Raw genomic sequence first — 21,810 nt, forward strand, 5'->3', positions numbered from 1 at the left:
TCTGCATATAAGCAATATCATGTGATATTTGTCTTTCCCTGTCTGACTTACTTCACTAAGTATGATAATCTCCAGGTCCATCCATGTTGCTGTGAATGGCATTATTTCATCCTTTTTAATGGCTGAGTAATACTGCATTGTATATATGTATCACATCTTCTTTATCTTTTCAACTGTTGATGGATATTTTGTAGTTTCCATGTCTTGCCTATTGTAAACAGCGCTGCAATGAACATTGGGATGTATGTATCCCTTTGGCCCATGGTTTTCTCCGTAGTTTTAGTTTTATAAGGAACCTCCACACTGTTCTCCATAGTGACTGACCAATTTACATTCCCACCAACAGTGTTAAGAGGGTTCCCTTTTCTCCACACCCTCTCCAGCATTTATTGTTTGTAGGCTTTTTGATGATGGCCATTTGCATTGGTGTGAGGTGATATCTCATTGTAGTTTTTCAAAATTTATTTATTATTTATTTTTGGTTGCACTGGGTCTTTGTTGCTGTGCGCAGGCTTTCTCTAGTTGCGGTGAGCAGGGGCTACTCTTTGTTGTGGTGCGCGGGCTTCTCACTGCAGTGGCTTCTCTTGTGGAGCACGAGCTCTAGGGCTCAATAGTTATGGCTTGCGGGCTCTAGAGCGCAGGCACAGTAGTTGTGACGCACAGGCTTAGTTGCTGCAAGGCACGTGGGATCTTCCCGGACCAGGGCTCAAACCCGTATCCCCTGCATTGGCAGGCAGGTTCTTAACCACTGCGCCACCAGGGAAGCCCTCATTGTAGTTTTGATTTGTATTTCTCTAATAATTAGTGATGTTGAGCATCATTTCATGTGCCTCTTGGCTATCTGTATGTATTCTTTGGAGAAATGTCTATATAGGTCTTCTGCCCATTTTTTGATTGGGTTGTTTTGTTTTTGTTTTTGGTGTTTTTTGGCTGCACCTTGCGGCATGAGGAACTTCCCCAACCAGGGATTAAACCCACGCAGTCTGCAGTGGAAGCACAGAGTCTTAACCACTGGAGCAGGGAAGCATGTTCGTCTGTTTGATATTGAGTTATATGAGCTGTTTGTAAATTTTGGAGATTAATCCCTTGTCAGTCGCATCATTTGCAAATGTTTTCTCCAATTCTGTGGGTTGTCTTTTTGTTTTGTTTACGGTTTCCTTTGCTGTGCGAAAGCTTTTGAGTTTAACTGGGTCCCATTTGTTTGTTTTTATTTACATTACTGTAGGAGATGGATTGAAAGTTTAGTTTTGAGTTTATTTTTGTGTATGGTGTTAAAAAATGTTCTAATTTCATTCTTTTACATGTAGCTGCACCATTTATTGGAGAAACTGTCATTTCTCCATTGTATAGTCTTGCCTCCTTTATCATAGATTAATTGACCATAGGTGTGTGGGATTTCTGGGATTTATTTTCTGGGATTTCTGGGATTTCTATCCTGTTCCATTGATCTATATTTCTGTTTTTGTTTCTGTACTGTATTTTTTTTATGACTGTAGCTTTGTAGTATAGTCTGAATTCAGGGAGCCTGATTGCTCCAGCTCTGTTTTTCTTTCTCAAGATTGCTTTGGCTATTTATCTCTCAGCTATATAGAGGAGAAAGCGTTTTTCTAAGTTCAGGAGACCTAACACAGGAGTGGTTCCTAATTTTTGTTTTAGAGCCAGTAACGCCTGTTGGCAATTTTCATCCCAGTTGAGGGGTTTGTGGTCACCTCCTTTTAGGGCCTTAAAAAGAGGCTTTTTTATGAGCCTGAATCCAGGTATCCAGATCCTGCAAAATCCTGCCATCCCCAGAAAGTCCCTCAGTTGCCTCTTAGGGTGGGGGTGGTTGGAGGGTTACAATGGCTTCCTTTTTGTCTTGGGCAAAGGCCCTCATCCCATGGGTGAGCACATTTCCCAGGTACTTAACCTGTTGGGTGGAAATCTGGGCCTTGTGAGGAGAGACTCAACATCCTTGTTCCCCTAGGAAATTGAGGACCTGAGTGGTATCTTTATCTGAATCTTCCCTAGTGGGACTGCAAATTAGGAGGTTGTCCACATTCTGTAGGAGAGACCCATTTAACCAACGGTAATTCTCTTAATTCCTTTGCTAATGCGTTTCTGAACAGGTGGGGGCTATCCCTGGAGCCTTGGGGCAGCACAGTCCAAGTTAGCTGGGAAGTGTTACCTGTGTCTGGATCTGTCCACTCAAAGGCAAAGAAATATTGGGAGTCTGGGTGCAGGGGAATGCAAAAGAAGGCATCTTTCAGGTCTAGCACTGTAAGCTAGTTTGCATTTTCTGGAACTTGGGCAGTACAGTGTATGGATTAGGGACTATTGAGTGAACTGGGGCCACTGCCTCATTAACTGCCCTTAGGTCTTGAACAAACGTATTCTCCACTTTGCTTTTTTATGGGCAGAATGGGGGGATTACACAGAGATTGGCAGGATCATAACAGCCCATATTTTAAGAACTTGGTTATTAAAGGCGGGATACCTCACTGGGCCTTGGGCCTCAAGGGATACTGTTTTTTCCATGGGTCATCAGCATTGGGTTTCAGTGAAACCTGAACTAGGGGCACATTATTAGCTCTGCCAGGAACCTCAGTGTCCCAGACAGAGGGGTTTACTGGAGAAAAAATATGAGGTGGAGGGGAGACCTCCTCTGATGGTGACTGAGGCAGGCTCCCATGGCGAAGAACAGTCGTTTCTCCTGATGGGTGCCTTCTCTGAGGAGGTCTCCAAACTGAACTATTGTCGGAATTTAGTGAGCAACTCCCTTCCCAACAAGGGGATGGGGCACTCAAGCATGAGCAGGAACTGGTGTGCAAAGGTAACATTTCCTAGTAAGCAGCTGAGTGGGGGATGGTGTGAATCACTTGGCTTTGGGCCGTCCATCGATCCCCATTAATATACAGTATTGGGAGGACAAGGGTCCAGGGAAATCAGTCATCACAGAGTAGGTGGATCTAATAAAAAAAAATACCTTTCCCACCTGCCATGTCAAGGGTTACCCGAGTCTCCTCCGGGGAAATGACCAGGTGACCTTTGGGAGGCAGGGAGAGTCCTGGGCCCTGTCAGTCTTCAGTCCTCTTGACCAGCATCAGTTTGGGAGCCCTGAGTCCCCTTCAGGACTGGGGGCAGCCTTGCTTCCGGTGGCCCTCTGGTTTGCATGTCAGGCAGGGTCCTGGTGGATTTTTCCCATACAGGGGGCATTCGTCCTTCCAGTGGCCCTCCTGGCTGCATTTAAAACGGGTCCATTCCCGGCAGAGAGGGGCTCAGATCCAGATTTTCTAGATCCTGCCCCTGCCATGGGCTTTCGCAAGGGGGAGGGGGAGGATAACCACGAGGTGGTGTGGGGACTAGAGCGGCCACCAAGAGTTGTGCCTTTCGTTGTTGTCCTGAATCCTCCTTGCCTCCTCAACCCTATCTCTATTGTTAAATACTCCAAAGGCCAAGTCCATGAGCTGATTCATGGGGGTTTGGTGTCCTACGGCTGCCTTCTGTAATTTTCTCCTAATGTCTGGGGCAGATTGAATGATAAAATGGGTATTTACTGGGACTTGCCCTTCAGAGGTGTCGGGATTAATATTGGTATACTTTTTTTTATCAATATCTTTTTTTGTTGAACAATAGTTGATTTACAATGTTGTGTTAATTTCTGCTGAACAGCAGGGTGATTCACTTATACACACATATACATTCTTTTTTAAAATATTGTTTTCCGTTATGGCTTATCATAGGATATTGAATATAGTTCTCTGTGCTATACAGTAGGACCTTGCTGTTTATCCATTTTATATATAAAAGCTTGCATCTGCTAATTCTAACCTCCCACTCCATCCCTCCCCCAACCCCCTCCCCCTTGGCAACCACCAGTCTGTTCTCTATGTCCATGATTCTGTTTCTGTTTCATAAATAGGTTCATTTGTATCATATTTTATTTTTAATATTTTAATAAAGTTTATTTGATTTCATAATTAAATTTTGCTTAGTGAAAATCAATTTTAAGATTAATTTATTTTATTTCTTAATTAAAGTATAGTTGATTTACAATGTTGTGTTAATTTCTGCTGTACAGCAAAATGATTAAGTTATACATGTATATACACGTTCCTTTTTTTTTCTTTTTTTATATTCTTTTCCATTATGGATTATCCCAGGAGATTTGATATAGTTCCCTGTGCTATACAGTAGGACCTTGTTGTTTATCCATTATAAATGTAATAGTTTGCATCTACTAACCCCAAACTCCCAGTCCATCCCTTTCCATCCCCCGCCCCTTGGCAACCACAACTCTGATCTCTATGTCTGTGAGTCTGTTTCTCTTTTATAGATAGGTTCATTTGTGCCATATTTTAGATTCGACATATAAGTGATATCATATGGTACTTGTCTTTCTCTTTCTGACTTACTTAGTATGATCTCTAGTTGTGTCCATGTTGCTGCACATGGCATTATTTCATTCTTTTTTATGGCTGAGTAGTATTCCATTGTGTATATGTACCACATCTTCTCTATCCATTCATCTGTTGATGGCCATTTAGGTTGTTTCCATGTCTTGGCTATTGTGAACAGTGCTGCTATGAAAATAGGGGTGCTTGTATCTTTTTGAATTCTAGTTTTGTCTGGATGTATACCCAGGAGTGGGATTGCTGGATCATATGGTAATTCTATTTTTAGTTTTCTTAGGAACCTCTGTACTGTTTTCCATAGGAGCTGCACCAACTTACATTCCCACCAACAGTGTAGGAGGGTGCCCTTTTCTCCACACCCTCTCCAGCATTTGTTACTTGTAGACTTTTTAATGATGGCCATTCTGACCAGTGTGAGGTGGTAACTAATTGTAGTTTTGATTCACATTTCTCTAATAATTAGTGATGTTGAGCATCTTTTCATGTGCCTATTGGCCACCTGTATTTTGTCTTTGGAGAAATATCTATTTAGCTCTTCTCATTTTTAAAAAATTACTTATTTATTTTTTATTTTTGGCTGTGTTGGATCTTCTTTGCTGCCCACAGGCTTTCTCTAGTTGTGGCGAGTGGGGGCTACTCTTTGTTGCGGTGTGCGGGCTTCTCATTGCAGTGGCTTCTCTTGTTGCAGAGCACGGGCTCTAGGCACGTGGGCTTCAGTAGTTGTGGCATGCAGGCTCAGTAGTTGTGGCACACGGACTTAGTTGCTCCACGGCATGTGGGATCTTCCCAGACCAGGACTCAAACCCGTGTCCCCTGCATTGGCAGGTGGATTCTTAATCATTGCACCACCAGGGAAGCCCGGTCTTCTGCTAATTTTTTGATTAGGTTGTTTGTTTTTTGTTTTGTTGTTGTTGTTGAGTTGTATGAGCTGCTGATATATTTTGGAAATTAAGCCCTTGTCCGTCATATCATTTGCAAATATTTTCTTCCATTCCATAGGTTGTCTTTTCGTTTTATCTATGGCTTCCTTTGCTGTGCAAAAGCTTGTAAGTTTGATTAGGTCCCATTTGTTTTTATTTTTATTGCCTTGGGAGACTGACCTAAGAGAACATTGGTACGATTTATGTCAGAGAATGTTTTGCCTCTGCTCTCTTCTAGGAGTTTTGTGGTGTCATGTCTTATGTCTAAGTCTTTAAGCCATTTTGAGTTTATTTTTGTGCATGGTATGAGAGTGTGTTCTAACTTCATTGATTTACATGTGGCTGTCTGACTTTCCCAGCGCCACCAGCTGAAGAGACTCTTTTCCATTGTATATTCTTGCCTCCTTTGTTGAAGATTAATTGACCATAGGTGTGTGGGTTTATTTCTGGGCTCTCTATTCTGTTCCATTGATCTGTATGTCTGTTTTTGTACCAATACCACACTGTTGGGGCTTCCCTGGTGGTGCAGTGGTTAAGAATCCGCCTGCCAATGCAGGGGACACTGGTTGGAGCCCTGGTCCGGGAAGATCCCACGTGCCGCGGAGCAACTAAGCCCATGTGCCATGACTACTGAGCCTGCACTCTATAGCCCAGGAGCCACAACTGCAGAGCCCGTGTGCCACAACTACTGAAACCCGCGCACCTAGAGCCTGTGCTCCCAACAAGAGAAGCCACCACAATGAGAAGCCTGCGCACCACAACGAAGAGTAACCCCCACTCACCGCAACCAGAGAAAAGCCCGCATGCAGCAACAAAGACCCAACACAGCCAAAAAATAATAAAATAAATTTTAAAAACACACTGTTTTGATTACTGTAGTTTTGTAGTATCGTCTGAAGTCTGTTTTTTTTTCCCTCAGGATTTGGTTTTTTTCCCTCAGGATTGCTGTGGCAATTTTGGGTCTTTTATGGTTCCATGTAAATTTTTGGATTATTTGTTCTAGTTCTGTGAAAAATGTCATGGGTAATTTGATAGGGATCACATTCAATCTGTAGATTGCTTTGGTTAGTATTGCCATTTAACAATATTAAATCTTCCAATCCAAGAGCATGGGATATCTTTCCATTTCTTTGAATCCTCTTTAATTTCCTTTATTAATGTTTTATAGTTCTCAGCATATAAGTCTTTCATCTCCTGGGTCAGATTATTCCCAGGTTTGTTTTTCCTTTTTTGGTGCAATTTTATTTTTATTTTTTATTGGAGTATAGTTGCTTTACACTGCTGTGTCAATTTATGCTGTACAGCAAAGTGAATCAGCCATATGTATACATATATCCCCTCTTTTTTGTTTTTCCTTGCCATTTAGGTCACCACAGAGCACCGAGTAGAGTTCCTTGTGCTATACAGTAGGTTCTCATTAGTTATCTACTTTATACATAGTAGTGTATATATGTCAATCCCAATCTCCCAATTAATCCCACCACCACCCCTGCCCCCTTGGTATCCATACATCTGTATCCAGATGTAGAGGCGTCTGTGTCTCTATTTCTGCTTTGCAAATAAGGTCATCTATACCATTTTTCTAGATTCCACATATATGCGTTAATATACAATATTTGTTTTTCTCTTTCTGACTTACTTCACTCTGTATGACAGTCTCTAGGTCCACCCATGTCTCTGCAAATGACACAGTTTCGTTTCTTTTTATGTCTGAGTAATATTCCATTGTATATATGTATCATGTCTTCTTTATCCATTCCTCTCTTAATGGACATTTAGGTTGTTTCCATGTCCTGGGTATTGTAAATAGTGCTGCAGTGAACATTGGGGCACATGTGTCTTTTTGAATTATGGTTTTCTCTGGGTATATGCCCAGGAGTGGGATTGCTGGGTCATACGGTAGTCCTATTTTTAGTTTTTTTAAGGAACCTCCATACTGTCCTCCATTGTGGCTGTATCAATTCACATTCCCACCAACAGTGTAAGAGGGTTCCCTCTTCTCCACACCCTCTCCAGCATTTATTGTTTGTAGATTTCTCGATGATGGCCATTCTGACCAGTGTGAGGTGATACCTCATTGAAGTTTTGATTTGCATTTCTCTAATAATTAGTGATGTTGAGCATCTTTTCATGTGTTTGTTAGCCATCTGTATGTCTTCTTTGGAGAATGTCTGTTTAGGTATTCTGCCCATTTTTTGATTGGGTTGTTTGATACTGAGCTGCATGAGCTGTTTGTATGTTTTGGAGATTGATTCTTTGTCAGTTGGTTTGTTTGCAAATATTTTCTCCCATTCTGAGGGTTGTCTTTTTGTCTCATTTATGGTTTCCTTTGCTGTGCAAAAGCTTTTAAGTTTAATTAGGTCCCATTTGTTTATTTTTATTTCCATTACTGTAGGAGGTGGGTCAAAAAATATCTTGCTGTGATTTATGTCAAAGAGTGTTCTGCCTATATTCTCTATGAGCTTTATAATATCTGGCCTTACATTTAGGTCTTTAATCCATTTTGAGGGTTTTTTTGTGTATGGTTTTAGGGAGTGTTCTAATTTCATTGTTTTACATGTAGCTGTCCATGGTGCAATTTTATGCTAGGTTTTTGTTTTGTTTTGTTTTGTTTTTTGCGGTATGCAGGCCTCTCACTGTTGTGGCCTCTCCCGTTGTGGAGCACAGGCTCCAGACGCACAAGCTCAGCAGTCATGGCTCATGGGCCCAGCCACTCTGCGGCATGTGGGATCTTCCCGGACTGGGGTACGAACCCGTGTCCCCTGCATCGGCAGGTGGACTCTCAACCACTGCGCCACCAGGGAAGCCCCATGGTGCAATTTTAAAAGATACTGTTTTTTTACATTCCCTGTCTGATATTTCATTGTTAATGTAAAGAAATGCAACCAATTTCTGAATGTTAATCTTGTATCTTGCTACTTTGCTGAATTCATTTATTAGGTCTAGTAGTTTTAGTTTGGAATTCTTAGTATTTTCTATATATAATATCATGTTATCTGCATCTAGTGACAATTTTACCTCTTCCTTTCCAATTTGGTTACCTTTTATTTCTTTTTCTTGTCTGATTGCTGTGGCTAGGGCTTCCAACACTATGTTGAATAGAAGTGGTGAGAGTGGACATCCTTGTCTTTTTTTTTTAATATTTATTCATTTATTTATTTGGTGGCACCAGGTCTTAGTTGCAGCTCACAGGCTCCTTAGTTGCAGCAGGTGGGCTCCTTAGTTGTGGCTTGCCAGCTCCTTAGTTGCGGCTCACCAGCTCCTTAGTTGTGGTATGGGAACTCTTAGTTGTGGCATGCATGTGAGATCTAGTTCCCTGACCAGGGATCGAACCTGGGCCCCCTGCATTGGGAGTGCAGTGTCTTAACCACTGTGCCACCAGGAAAGTCCTGGACATCCTTGTCTTGTTCCAGATTTTAGTGGGAAGGCTTTCAGCTTTTCACCATTGACTATTATTTTGGCTGTGGGTTTGTCAGAAATGGCTTTTATTATGTTGAGATGTGTTCCCTCTATACCCACTTTGGTAAGAGTTTTTATCATGAATGAATGTTGAATTTTGTCAGATGCTTTTTCTGCATCTATTGAGATGATCATGTGGTTTTTTACTTTTCTGTTGTTAATGTGGTATATTACATTGATTGATTTGTGTATGTTGAACTATCCTTGTAAACTTGGGATGAATCCCACCTGGTCATGGTGTATGATCTTTATTATGTGTTGTTGGATTCAGTTTGCTGATATTTTGTTGAGAACTTTTGCATCTATAGTCATCAAAGATTTGGCCTGTAATTTTCTTTTTTGGTGGTGTCTTTGTCTGGTTTTGGTATCAGGGTGATAGTGCCTTCATAGAATGTCTTGGGGAGTGTTCCCTCCTCTTCAGTCTTTTGGAAGAGTTTGAGAAGAATCAGTATAAGTTCTTCTTTGTATGTTTGGTAGAATTCACTTGTGAAGCCATCTGGTCCTGGACTTTTGTTTGTAGGGAATTGTTTTTTTTTTTTTAACTACAGATTCTATTTCACTTCTAGTGATTGGTCTGTTCAAATTATCTATTCTTGATTCAGGTTTGGTTGGCTGTATGTTTCTAGAAAGTTGTCAATTTCTTCTAAGTTGTCAAATTTGTTGGTATATAAAATTGTTCATAGTATTCTCATGGATCTTTTTTTAAGGTAAGTTTTTTTGCTTGTCTTTATGGAAGTGAGGTTAGTTCTTTTTAATGTTTTATTTCTTTTATTTTTGGCTGCATTGCTGTGCATGGGCTTTCTTCTAGTGGTGAGCAGGGGCTGCTCTTTGTTGTGGTGCGCAGGCTTCTCATTGCAGTGGCTTCTCTTGTTGCGGAGCACGGGCTCTAGGTACACGGGCTTCAGTAGTTGTGGCATGCAGGCTCAGTAGTTGTGGCTCGTGGGCTCTAGAGCACAGGCTCAGTAGTTGTGGTGCACGGGCTTAGTGGCTCTGTGGCATGTGGGATCTTTCCGGACTGGGGCAAAACCCTTGTCCCCTGCGTTGGCAGACAGGTTCTTAACCACTGCACCACCAAGGAAGCCCCTCTCTTAGGTTTTTTTGTATTTCTGTGGTATCGGTTGAGGTTTCTCTTTTGTTTCTTGTTTTGTTTACTTGGGTTCTCTCTCTTTTCTTATTCATGAGCCTGGCCAGAGGTTTGTCAATTTTGTTTACCCTTTCAAAGAAGCAGCTCTTGGTTTTACTGATTTTTTTCTGTTTTTTTGTTTTTTTGTTTTTTTTTTTGCGGTACGTGTGCCTCTCACTGTTGTGGCCTCTCCCGTTGTGGAGCACAGGCTCCGGACACGCAGGCTCAGCGGCCATGGCTCACGGGCCCAGCTGCTCCGCGGCATGCGGGATCTTCCCGGACCGGGGCACGAACCCGTGTCCCCTGCATCGGCAGGCAGACTCTCAACCACTGCGCCACCAGGGAAGACCTCTACTGTTATTTAATCTCTGTTTTATTTATTTCCTCCCTGATCTTTATTATTTCCTTCCTTCTGCTGACTTTAGGTTTTGTTTCTTCTTTTTCTAATTCTTTTAGGTGATAGGTTGTTTATTTGACATTTTTCTTGTTTCTTGGGGGTTTTTTTTGAGGAAGGCCTGTATCACTATGAACTTCCCTCTAAGAACTGCTTTTGCTGCATTGCATAGATTTGGTATGGTTGTGGGGGTTTTTTAAGATTTTTTTTTTAATGTGGACCATATTTAAAGTCTTTATTGAATTTGTTACAGTATTGCTTCTTTTTTTTTTTTTAAACCAGTACACGGGCCTCTCACTGCTGTGGCCTCTCCCATTGCGGAGCACAGGCTCCGGACGTGCAGGCTTAGCAGCCACGGCTCACAGGCCCAGCCGCTCCGCCGCATGTGGGATCTTCCTGGACCAGGGCACGAACCCGTATCCCCTGCATTGGCAGGCGGACTCTCAACCACTGCACCACCAGGGAAGCCCGCTTCTTTTTTTTATTTTTTGGTTTTTTGGCTATGAGGCATGTGGGGTATTAGCTCCTCAACCAGGGATCAAACCTGCACCCCTTGCATTGGAAGGCAAAGTCTTAACCACTGGACTACCAGGGAAGTCGCTGTATGGTTGTGTTTTCATTGTCATTTGTCTCAAGGTATTTTTTAATTTCCTTTTTTATTTCCTCGTTGACCCATTGGTTTGTAGTAGCATGTTGTTTAGTCTACATGTAATCATTTTTTTCTCATTTCTTTTCCTGTGGTTGATTTCTAGTTTCATGCCTTTGTGATCAGGGAAGATGCTTGAAATAATTTCTATACTTTTAAATTTGTTGAGGTTAATTTTATGCCCCAGTATGTGGTCAATCCTAGAGAATGTTCCGTGTGCACTTGAAAAGAATGTGTATTCTGTTTTCGTTTTTGGTTTTTTTTGGATGTAATGTCCTGAAAATATCAATTAATTCTAACTGTTCTATTGTATTATTTAGGATCTCTGCTGCCTTTTTATTTTCTGTCTAGAAGATCTGCCCATTAATGTGAGTGGGATGTTAGTCTCCTACTATTATTGTATTCCCATTGATTTCTCCTTTTATGTCTGTTAGTATTTGTTTTATGTGTTCGGGTACTCCTATATTAGGTGCATATATGTTGATGAGAGTAAAATCCTTTTCTCGTATTAATCCTTTTTTCATTATATAGTGTCCTTCTTTATCATTCTTTATAGCCTTTGCTTTAAAGTCTGTTTTATCTGATATGAGTATTGCAACTCCCCCTTTCTTGTCATTTCTGTTTGCATGAAGTATCTTTTTCCATCTCCTCACTTTCAGTCTATGTGTGTCCTTTGCCCTAAGGTGGGTCTCCTGTAGGTAGCATATTGTAGGCTCTTGTTTTTTTATCCAGTCTGACACTCTATGTCTTTTGATGGGAGCATTCAGTCCATTGACCTTTAAGGTAATTATTGATACCTACGTATTTATTGCCATTTTAAACCTTGTTTTCCATTTGATTCTGTTTCTGGGTTGTTCCTTTCTTTTTCTTTTTCTTTTCTTTTCTTTTTTTTTTTTGTGGTACGCCTCTCACTGTTGTGGCCTCTCCTGTTGTGGAGCACAGGCTCCGGACGTGCAGGCTCAGTGGCCATGGCTCATGGGTCCAGCTGCTCCGCGGCATGTGGGATCTTCCCAGACCGGACCGGGGCACAAACCCATGTCCCGGACATGAACCTGTGTCCCCTGCATTGACAGGCGGACTCTCAACCATTGCGCCACCAGGGAAGCCCCATTCTTTTTCTTTTTGTGGTTTGATGATTTCCTTTTATTCTATGCTTGTGTTCTTTTTGGTTTTTGTGAATCTATTGTATGTTTTTGATTTGTGGTTTCCCTGTTTTTCAGGTATGTTAGTCCCTTCCTATATCTGCTTGCTTTAGACCGAGTCATATAGGCTCAAACACATTAAAAAAAAAGAAATCTGCATTTTCTTACTCTCCTTCCCGAAATTTTATGATTTAGATGTCCTTTTTTACATCTTCATGTTTATCCTTTTGCTGTTCCTTGTGTTTATCATCACTTTCACAAATAGGTTTTTTTTTTCTTTTTGATCTACGTACTGGCTAATTTAAGTGATTCATTTTCCGATTATGATTTCCTTCTTCCTATATTTTCCTGCTTCTCTATTTAGGGAAGACCTTTCAATATTTCTTTTAGGAAAGGTTTAGTATTGCTGTATTCTTTTACTTTTTGCTTTTCTGAGAAATTCTTTATTTCTCCTCCTATTCTAAATGATAATCTTGCTGGGTAGAATATTCCAGGTTCCAGGTTTTTCCCTTTCAAGACTTTGAATATATTTTGCCACTCCTGCAGTGTTTGTGTAGAGAAATCAGCTGAGAGCCTTATGGGGTTTCCCTTGTAATTAACTCTTTGTTTTTCTCTTGCTGCCTTTAGAATCCTCTCTTTAACTTTTGCCATTTTTATTATCATATGTCTTGGTGTAGGTCTGTTTGGGTTCATCTTGTTTGGGACCCTCTGTTCTTCCTGTATCTAGATATCTGTGTCCTTCTTTAGGTTTGGGAAGTTTTCAGCCATAACTTCTTCAAATACATTTTCAATCCCCTTTTCTCTCTCTTCTTCTGGAATCCCTGTCACGCATAGATTGGCATGCTTTATATTATCCCATAGGTCTCTTATATTGCTTTCATTTTTTTGATTTGGCTTTCTGTCTGCTGTTTTGATTAGGTAATTTCCATTATTCTATCTTCCAGGTCATTTATTCTTTCTTCTGCATTATTCATTCTGCTATTCATTGCCTTTAACTCAGCTTTCTCCGAGTTAAAGGCAAATGAATTTTCTAATTTTTCTTGGTTCCTCCTTATAGTTTCTAGTCCCTTTTTACAGTAATTGCATTTCTGTCGAAAACCTTTCTTAATTCCTTCAGTATTTTCATTACCTCCTTTTTGAACTTGGTGTCTGTTAGACTGAAGAGGTCTGTTTCATTGTTCCTTCAGGGGAATTCTCTTGGTCTTTTAACTGGGGGTGGTTCATTTGCTTCTTCATTTTGCTTATATTTCTCTTACTCTGTGAGTTTAGGAGAAACAATTATCTACTGTAGTCTTGGAGGGCTATTTTATGCAGGAGCATCCCTGTGTAGAATGTGTGGGTTTAATATCTTTTTGGCCCGAGGGCTGTTGTTGGTTTGGATGCCTGCCGTCTCTTTCCTCGGTATGTGCTGGCTGTTATCCCCTTGGTAGTGGGTGTGCAGGTGTGTGGCCTGAACACGCTCCTGGAAGGCAGGGGCAGCTGTTGGTGCCCGGTTCCTGGACCCTCGGCAGCAGGAGCAGTCTGCACCTGCCTCTGGAGTTCGAGATGGCAGTGGACGCTTACACCCACCCCTGGAGCATGTGTAGGTGGTGTTCTGCTGCCTGAGAGCGCGCACGGAGAAGGAAGCTCCTATGGCAGTCCCGCCCCTCTTCTCGTGCACCTCCCAACAATAGCACCTTCCCTCTCTGGTGGGCCCAGGCTTCTTCCCATACTCCCTCAGTTGTGGTGACCACGCCCTAGTCCCCTGAGGCTGTCTCTGCACAGCCAACCCCAGCCCTGTCCCCAGGGTCTGACCTTGGAAGTCTGAGCCTCAGCACGCAGCCCCTGACCACCACAATGCAAGCGTCTGAGGCTGGGGAGTAGAGTTCCCAGTGTGTGGAAACCTTTCTTCTTTCACAGCTCCCTCCCAGGGATGCAGGACCTGTCCCAATTCCTTTCTTTCTCCCTTTTTTTTTCTTTTACCCTACCCAGTTACATAGAGATTTTCTTGCCCTTAGGTCTTCTGCCAGCGTTCAGTACATGTTCTGTGAGAATCGTTCCACATGTAGATATATTTTTGATGTCTTTGTGGGAGAAGGTGAGCTCCACATCCTACTCCTCCGCCATCTTGATCCAATCTTTTGTCATATTTTAGATTCCACATATAAGTGTTATCATATGGTATTTGTCTTTCTCTTTCTGACCTATATCACTTAGTATGATAATCTGTAGTTGCATCCATGTTGCTGCAAATGGCATTATTTCATTCTTTTTTATGTCTGAGTAGTATTCCATTGTGTATATGTACCACATCTTCTTTATCCATTCATCTGTTGATGGCCATTTAGGTTGTTTCCATGTCTTGGCTATTGTGAATAGTGCTGCTATGAACACAGGCATGTATGTATCTTTTTGAATTATAGTTTTATCTGGATATACGCCCAGAAGTGGGATTGCTGGATCATACGGTAATTCTATTTTTAGGGGTTTTTTTGCCCCCTGCAGTGGAAGTGGGGAGTCCTAATCACTGGACCACCAGGGAAATCCCTATTTTTAATTTTCTGAGGAATCTCCGTACTGTTTTCCACAGTGGCTGCACCAACTTACATTCCCAACAACAGTGTAGGAGGGTTCCCTTTTCTCCACACCTTCTCCAACATTTGTTATTTGTAGACTTTTAAAAAGTATTTATTTATTTATTTGGCAACGCCAGGTCTCAGTTGCGGCATGCAGGACCTTTAGGTGCAGCAGGCAAACTCCCAGTTGTGGAATGTGGGATCTAGTTCCCTGACCAGGGATTGAACCCAGGCCCCCCACACTGGGAGCATGGAGTCCTAGCCACTGGACAACCAGGCAAATCACCTTTGTAGACTTTTTCTTTTTTTAATCAGAGGTACCCATGTTATCCATTTTTTAAAAAATTTATTTTGGTTGCTTCAAGTCTTAGCTGCAGCACATGGGATCTTCGTTGTGGAATGTGGGATCTTTCATTGTGGCGTGTGGGCTCTTCATTGCAGCACATGGGCTTCTCTAGTTGTGGTGTGCGGGTTCAGTAGTTGCGGCACGCAGGCTTAGTTGCTCCATGGCATGTGGGATTTTAGTTCCCCGACCAGGGATCGAACCCGCATCCCCTGCACTAGAAGGCAGTTGTTTTTTTTTTTTTTTGGCGGTACGCGGGCCTCTCACTGCTTTGGCCTCTCCCGTTGTGGAGCACAGGCTCTGGACGCGCAGGCTCAGCAGCCATGGCTCACGGGCCCAGCCGCTCCACGGCATGTGGGATCTTCCCGGACCGGGGCATGAACCCATGTCCCCTGCATCGGCAGGTGGACTCTCAACCACTTCGCCACCAGGGAAGCCCCTGGAAGGCAGATTCTTAACCACTGGACCATCAGGGAAGTCCCCTGTAGACTTTTTTTTAAAATTAATTAATCATTTATTTATTTATTTTTGGTGTGTTGGGTCTTCATTGCTATGCACGGGCTTTCTCTTCATTGCAGTGTGCGCACTTCTCACTGTGGTGGCCTCTCCTGTTGCAGAGTATGGGCTCCAGGCGCGCGGACCTCAGTCGTCGTGGTGCATGGGCTCAGTAGTAGCGGCTCGTGGGCTCTAGAGCGCAGGCTCAGTAGTTGTGGCGCACGGGCTTAGTTGCTCCGCAGCATGTGGGATCTTCCGGGACCAGGGCTCGAACCTGTGTGCCCTGCATCGGCAGGCCGATTCTTTTTTTTTTTTTTTTTGTGGTACTTGGGCCTCTCACCGCTGTGGCCTCTCCCGTTGCGGAGCACAGGCTCTGGACGCACAGGCTCAGCGGCCATGGCTCACGGGCCCAGCCGCTCCATGGCATGTGGGATCCTCCCAGACCGGGGCACAAACCTGTGTCCCCTGTATCGGCAGGTGGACTCGGCAGGCCGATTCTTAACCACTGCCCCACCAGGAAAGTCCCCCCTGTAGACTTCTTAATGATTGCCATTCTGACCGGTGTGAGGTTGTACCTCATAGTTTTGATTTGCATTTCTCTAATAACTAGTGATGTTGAGCATCTTTTCATGTGCCTATTGGCCACCTGTATTTCGTCTTTGGAGAAATGTCTATTTAGGTCTTCTGCCCATTTTTTGATTGGGTTGTTTGTTTTTGTTGTTGTTGTTGTTGAGTTGTATGAGCTGCTGATATATTTTGGAAATTAAGCCCTTGTTGTTCACATCGTTTGCAAATATTTTCTCCGATTCCATAGGTTGTTTTTTCTTTTTTTTTTTTCTTCTGTTTGTTTTGTTTCGTTGGTTTCCTTCGCTGTGCAAAAGCTTGTAAGTTTGACTACGTCCCATTTGTTTATTTTTGTTTCTATTGCCTTGGGAGACTGACCTAGGAAAACATTGGTACAATGTATGTCAGAGAATGTTTTGCCTATGTTCTCTTCTAGGAGTTTTATGGTGTCATGTCTTATGTTTAAGTCTTTAAGCCATTTTGAATTTATTTTTGTGTATGGTATGAGGGTGTGTTCTAACTTCATTGATTTACATGCAGCTGTCCAACTTTCCCAGCACCACTTGCTGAAGAGACTGTCTTTTTCCCATTGTATATTCTTGCCTCCTTTGTTGAAGAGTAATTGACTGGAGGTGCATGGGTTTATCTCTGGGCTCTCTGTTCTGTTCCATTGATCCAAATGTCTGTTTTTGTGCCAATACCACATTGTTTTGATTACTGTACCTTTATACTATTATCTGAAGTCTGGGAGAGTTATGCCTCCTTTTTTTTCTTCTTCTTCTTCAGGATTGCTGTGGCAATTCTGGGTCTTTTATGGCTCTATATAGATTTTTGGATTATTTGTTCAAGTTTTGTGAAAAATGTCATGGGTAATTTGGTAGGGATCACATTTAATCTGTAGATTGCTTTGGGTAGTACAGCCATTTAACAATATTAAATCTTCCAATCCAAGAGCATGGGATATCTTTCCATTTCTTTGAATCCTGTTTAATTTCCTTTATTAATGTTTTATAGTTCTCAGTGTATAAGTCTTTCACTTCCTTGGTCAGGTTTATTCCTAGGTATTTTATTTTGGGGGGCACAATTTTAAAAGGTACTGTTTTTGTACATTCCCTTTTTTTTTAAACATCTTTATTACAGTATAATTGCTTTACAATGGTGCCTTAGTTTCTGCTTCATAACAAAGTGAATCAGCTATATGCATGCGTATATCCCCATATCCCCTCCCTTTTGCATCTCCCTCCCACCCTCCTTATCCCACCCCTCTAGGTGGTTGCAAAGCACCGAGCTGATCTCCCTGTGCTATGCAGCTGCTTCCCATTAGCTATCTATTTTACATTTGGTAGTGTATATATTGTCAATGTTACTCTCTCTCTTCATCCCACCTTACCCTTCCCTCTCCCCGTGTTCTCAAGTCCATTCTCTACATCTGCATCTTTATTCCTGTCCTGCCCCTAGGTCCTTCAGAACCTTTTTTTTTTTGGATTCAATATATATGTATTAGCATACAGTGTTTGTTTTTCTCTTTCTGACTTACTTCACTCTGTATGACAGACTCTAGGTCCATCCACCTCACTACAAATAACTCAATTTCGTTTCTTTTTATGGCTGAGTAATATTCCATTATATATATGTGCCACATCTTCTTTATCCATTCATCTGTTGATGGACACTTAGGTTGCTTCCATGTCCTGGTTATTGTAAATAGTGCTGCAATGAACATTGTGTACATAACTCTTTTTGAATTATGGTTTTCTCAGGGTATATGCCCAGTAGTGGGATTGCTGGGTCGTATGGTAGTTCTATTTTTCGTTTTTTTTTTGTTTTGTTTTGCTTTTTCGCGGTACGCGGGCCTTTCACTGTTGTGGCCTCTCCCATTGCAGAGCACAGGCTCCGGACACGCAGACTCAGTGGCCATGGCTCACGGGCCCAGCCGTTCCGTGGCATGTGGGATCTTCCCAGACCGGGGCACGAACCCGTGTCCCCTGCATCGGCAGGCAGACTCTCAACCACTGCGCCACCAGGGAAGCCCTATTTTTAGTTTTTCAAGGAACCTCCATACTGTTCTCCATAGTGGCTGTATCAATTTACATTCCCACCAACAATGCAAGAGGGTTCCCTGTTCTCCACACCGTCACCAGCATTTATTGTTTGCAGATTTCTTGATGATGGCCATTCTGACCGTTGTGAGGTGATACCTCATTGTAGTTTTGATTTGCATTTCTCTAATGATTAGTGATATTGAGCATCCTTTCATGTGTTTGTTGGCCATCTGTATATCTTCTTTGGAGAAATGTCTATTTAGGTCTTCTGCCCATTTTTGGATTGGGTTGTTTGTTTTTTTGATATTGAACTGCATGAGATACTTGTATATTTTGGAGATTAATCCTTTGTCAATTGCTTCATTTGCAAATATTTTCTCCCATTCTGAGAGTTGTCTTTTCGTCTTGTTTATGGTTTCCTTTGCTGTGCAAAAGCTTTGAAATTTAATTAGGTCCCATTTGTTTATTTTTGTTTTTATTTCCATTTCTTTAAGAGGTGAGTCAAAAAGGATCTTGCTATGATTCGTGTCATAGAGTGTTCTGCCTATGTTTTCCTCTAAGAGTTTTATAGTGTCTGGCCTAACATTTAGGTCTTTAATCCATTTTGAGTTTATTTTTGTGTATGGTGTTAAGAAGTGTTCTAATTTCATTCTTTTACATGTAGCTGTCCAGTTTTCCCAGCACCACTTATTGAAGAGGCTGTCTTTTCTCTCTTACTTCCTTTATCAAAGATAAGGTGACCATATGTGCATGGGTTTATCTCTGGGCTTTCTAGCCTGTTCCATTGATCTATATTTCTGTTTTTGTGCCAGTACCGTACTGTCTTGGTTACTGTAGCTTTGTAGTATAGTCTGAAGTCTGGGATTCCTCCAGCTCCGTTTTTCTTTCTCAAGATTGCTTTGGCTATTTGGTGTCTCTTGTGTTTCCATACAAATTGTGCATTTTTTTTGTTCTAATTCTGTGAAAAATGCCATTGGTAGTTTGATAGGGGTTGCACTGAATCTGTAGATTGCGTTGGGTAGTATAGTCATTTTCACAATGTTGATTCTTCCAATCCAAGAGCATGGTATATCTCTCCATCTGTTGGTATCATCTTTAATTTCTTTCATCAGTGTCTTATAGATTTCTGCATACAGGTCTTTTGTCTCCTTAGGTAGGTTTATTCCTAGGTATTTTATTCTTTTTGTTGCAGTGGTAAATGGGAGTGTTTCCTTAATTTCTCTTAAAAAAAGGGAACGCTTCACAAATTTACATGTCATCCTTGTGCAGGGGCCATGCTAATCTTCTCTGTATCGTTCCAGTTTTAGTATATGTGCTGCCGAAGCAAGCACTACATTCCCTTTCTAGTGTTTCATTGTTAGTGTAAAGAAATGCAACTGATTCTGAATGTTAATCTTGTATCCTGCTACCTTGTTGAATTCGTTTATAAGTTCTAGTAGTTTTTGTGTGGAGTCTCTAGAGGTTTCTATATATAGTATCATATCATCTGCATGTAATGCCAATTTTATCTCTTCCTTTCCCAATTGGGTACATTTATTTCTTTTTTTGTCTGATTGCTGTGGCTAGGACTTCCAATACTGTTGAATAGAAGTGGTGAGAGTGGGAATCCTTGTCTTGTTCCAGATTTTAGCAGGAAGGCTATCAGCTTTGCACCATTTAGTATTATATCAGCTGTGGGTTTGTCATAAATAGCTTTTATTATATTGAGATGTGTTCTCTTTATACGCAGTATGGTAAGAGTTTTTATCGTGAATGGATGTTGAATTTTGTCAAATGCTCTGTCTGCATCTATTGAGATGATCATGTGGTTTTTGTCTTTGTTTGTTTGTTTGTTTGTTTGTTTATGTGGTGTATCACATTGATTTGCGTATGTTGAAGCATCCTTGTGAACTTGGGATGAACCCACTTGGTCGTGGTGTATGATCATTTTTATGTGTTGTTGGATTCGGTTTGCTAATATTTTGTTGAGAATTTTTGGGGTCCCATAGCTGCCTTCTCTAATTTTCTCCTAATGTCTGGGGCAGATTGAGTGATAAAATGGGTATTTACTAGGACTTGCCCTTCAGGGGAGTCGGGATTAATATTGGTATACTTTCTAAAGGCCTCCACCAAACTGTCCTGGAAGAGGGCCAGATTTTCATCTTTTCCCTGCGTTACTTCCTGTGTTGTTCTTCGTCATAACTAACAGTCTTAACAACACACCTTTTCATCCCTTCTATGAAGCAAGTTATCATGTGGTTCCTGTGTTCAAGCCCTCTACCTCCCTGTTGGTAGTCTCAGTGGGAATCTTGGTCAGGGATTGCATCCCCTCCATAAGGTAGATTATATATCCTTGATTTTGGGCTGCCAGTTTGTTGGCATGTGCCCAGGCTGCACCAAGGATCTGGCTTTCCAAAGGTGCAGCAGGTAGAAAGGAGGACCTGTGTGTCCCCCCAAGTAAGTTCATAGAACATTGTCAGCTTGGTGAATTCCTCTGTGAACCAACTGGGGTCCTTTGGAAAAACGTCCAAATTTCTCTTTGCGAGTAGCTAGGTCAGCCATAGGAAAAGGGACGTGGACTCTGATTGTTCCTCCACCACCAGCTGGCACTTCCCTTAAGGGACAGAGTTTGGTATTTGGAGGCTGGTAGGTAGCCCTGCTTCATGTAGTACTGGCTGGACTCACCTCCAGTAATGGAGGACAGGACAAAGCTTGAGGGATAAAGTGGTGGGATTTCCAACAGCCCAGGAGGGGCGCTTGGGGCAGATGGTCTGGAAACTGTCCCCTCTCAGAACTGGGGGGTGGGGTGGGTAGGAGTTCCTGGTTGTGGACCTCGAGGAGGTAGACTCATAAGGGAATCATTTAAAACATCGAACTCCTGTGGGGGAAAAAGGCACTTTGAAGGGGTGTGAGCCAGGCACACCCAGCAGGAGTTTTTTAGATCTGGATCTTGGAATAGGGTCGTGACCATTTGGATGTGTGGGGCTTCCCCCCATTTACCATTCCTTTTACAAAATACATCCAGCTGCAAGATGGTATTGTTTTGTTTTGTTTTTTAAATATTTATTTATTTGCTGTGCTGGGTCTTAGTTGCGGCACTCAGGATCTTTTAGTTGTGGCATGCGGGATCTTTCGTTGCAGCATGATGGATCTTTAGTTGTGGCATGTGGGCTTTTAGCTGCGGCATATGGGATCTGGTTCCCTGACCAGGGATTGAACCCGGGCCCCCTGCATTGGCAATGCGGAGTCTTCCCCGCTGGACCACCAGGGAAGTCCTAAGATGGTATGGTAATTCAATGACCCATTTTCTGGCCAGATCTCTTGATCCCCCAGTTTGTACTGGGGCCATGGAGTATTGCAAAAGAAAATTAATTTCTTTTTTCTTAAACCATCCTGTCTAAATTCACCCCAGTTAGCTAATATGCATCCTAATGGGGAGTTCTTTGGGGTGTTTGTAGTTGCCTACATTTTTGGTTAGGATGTCATGATGAGCTAGGGACTTCAGTGGATAGACCCCCTCAAGGGTGTGTTGCAGAATTAAGTTTTGAGCATGAGAGAGGCAGCTTCCGGAAGGATAGTTTTCTTCCCATAGCTTGCAGAGCTAGCCCCAGAGAAGGCCTGGTCTACTGAGTCCCCCAGATGCTTCTAGACCTCGCAGGTCACCCCAGCTACAGGGCACTGGAGGGACTATCCTGTAAATAAGAGGGGGATTCTGCTCCATTGGTAGGGGTCATGTGGAGCCCGTTAGAAGACACAG

General features: G+C 42.2%; 1 long non-coding RNA gene and 2 other non-coding genes across 10 annotated transcripts in view; 1 reads left to right on the top strand and 2 right to left on the bottom strand.

The window, feature by feature from the left end:
* Positions 1-21,810, top strand: part of LOC137232508 (uncharacterized) — a 75,517-nt gene that overhangs the window by 39,428 nt on the left and 14,279 nt on the right. The window lies entirely within an intron of this gene.
* LOC137233199 (U6 spliceosomal RNA) lies at positions 19,299-19,405 on the bottom strand. Its single transcript, XR_010947361.1, has one exon. It is a non-coding gene; the product is annotated as a U6 spliceosomal RNA (small nuclear RNA).
* On the bottom strand, positions 21,252-21,324 carry TRNAG-GCC (transfer RNA glycine (anticodon GCC)). The gene has a single exon. It is a non-coding gene; the product is annotated as a tRNA-Gly (tRNA).

Source organism: Pseudorca crassidens, chromosome 10, assembly GCF_039906515.1.
Source record: "Pseudorca crassidens isolate mPseCra1 chromosome 10, mPseCra1.hap1, whole genome shotgun sequence".
Taxonomy (NCBI): Eukaryota; Metazoa; Chordata; class Mammalia; order Artiodactyla; family Delphinidae; genus Pseudorca; species Pseudorca crassidens.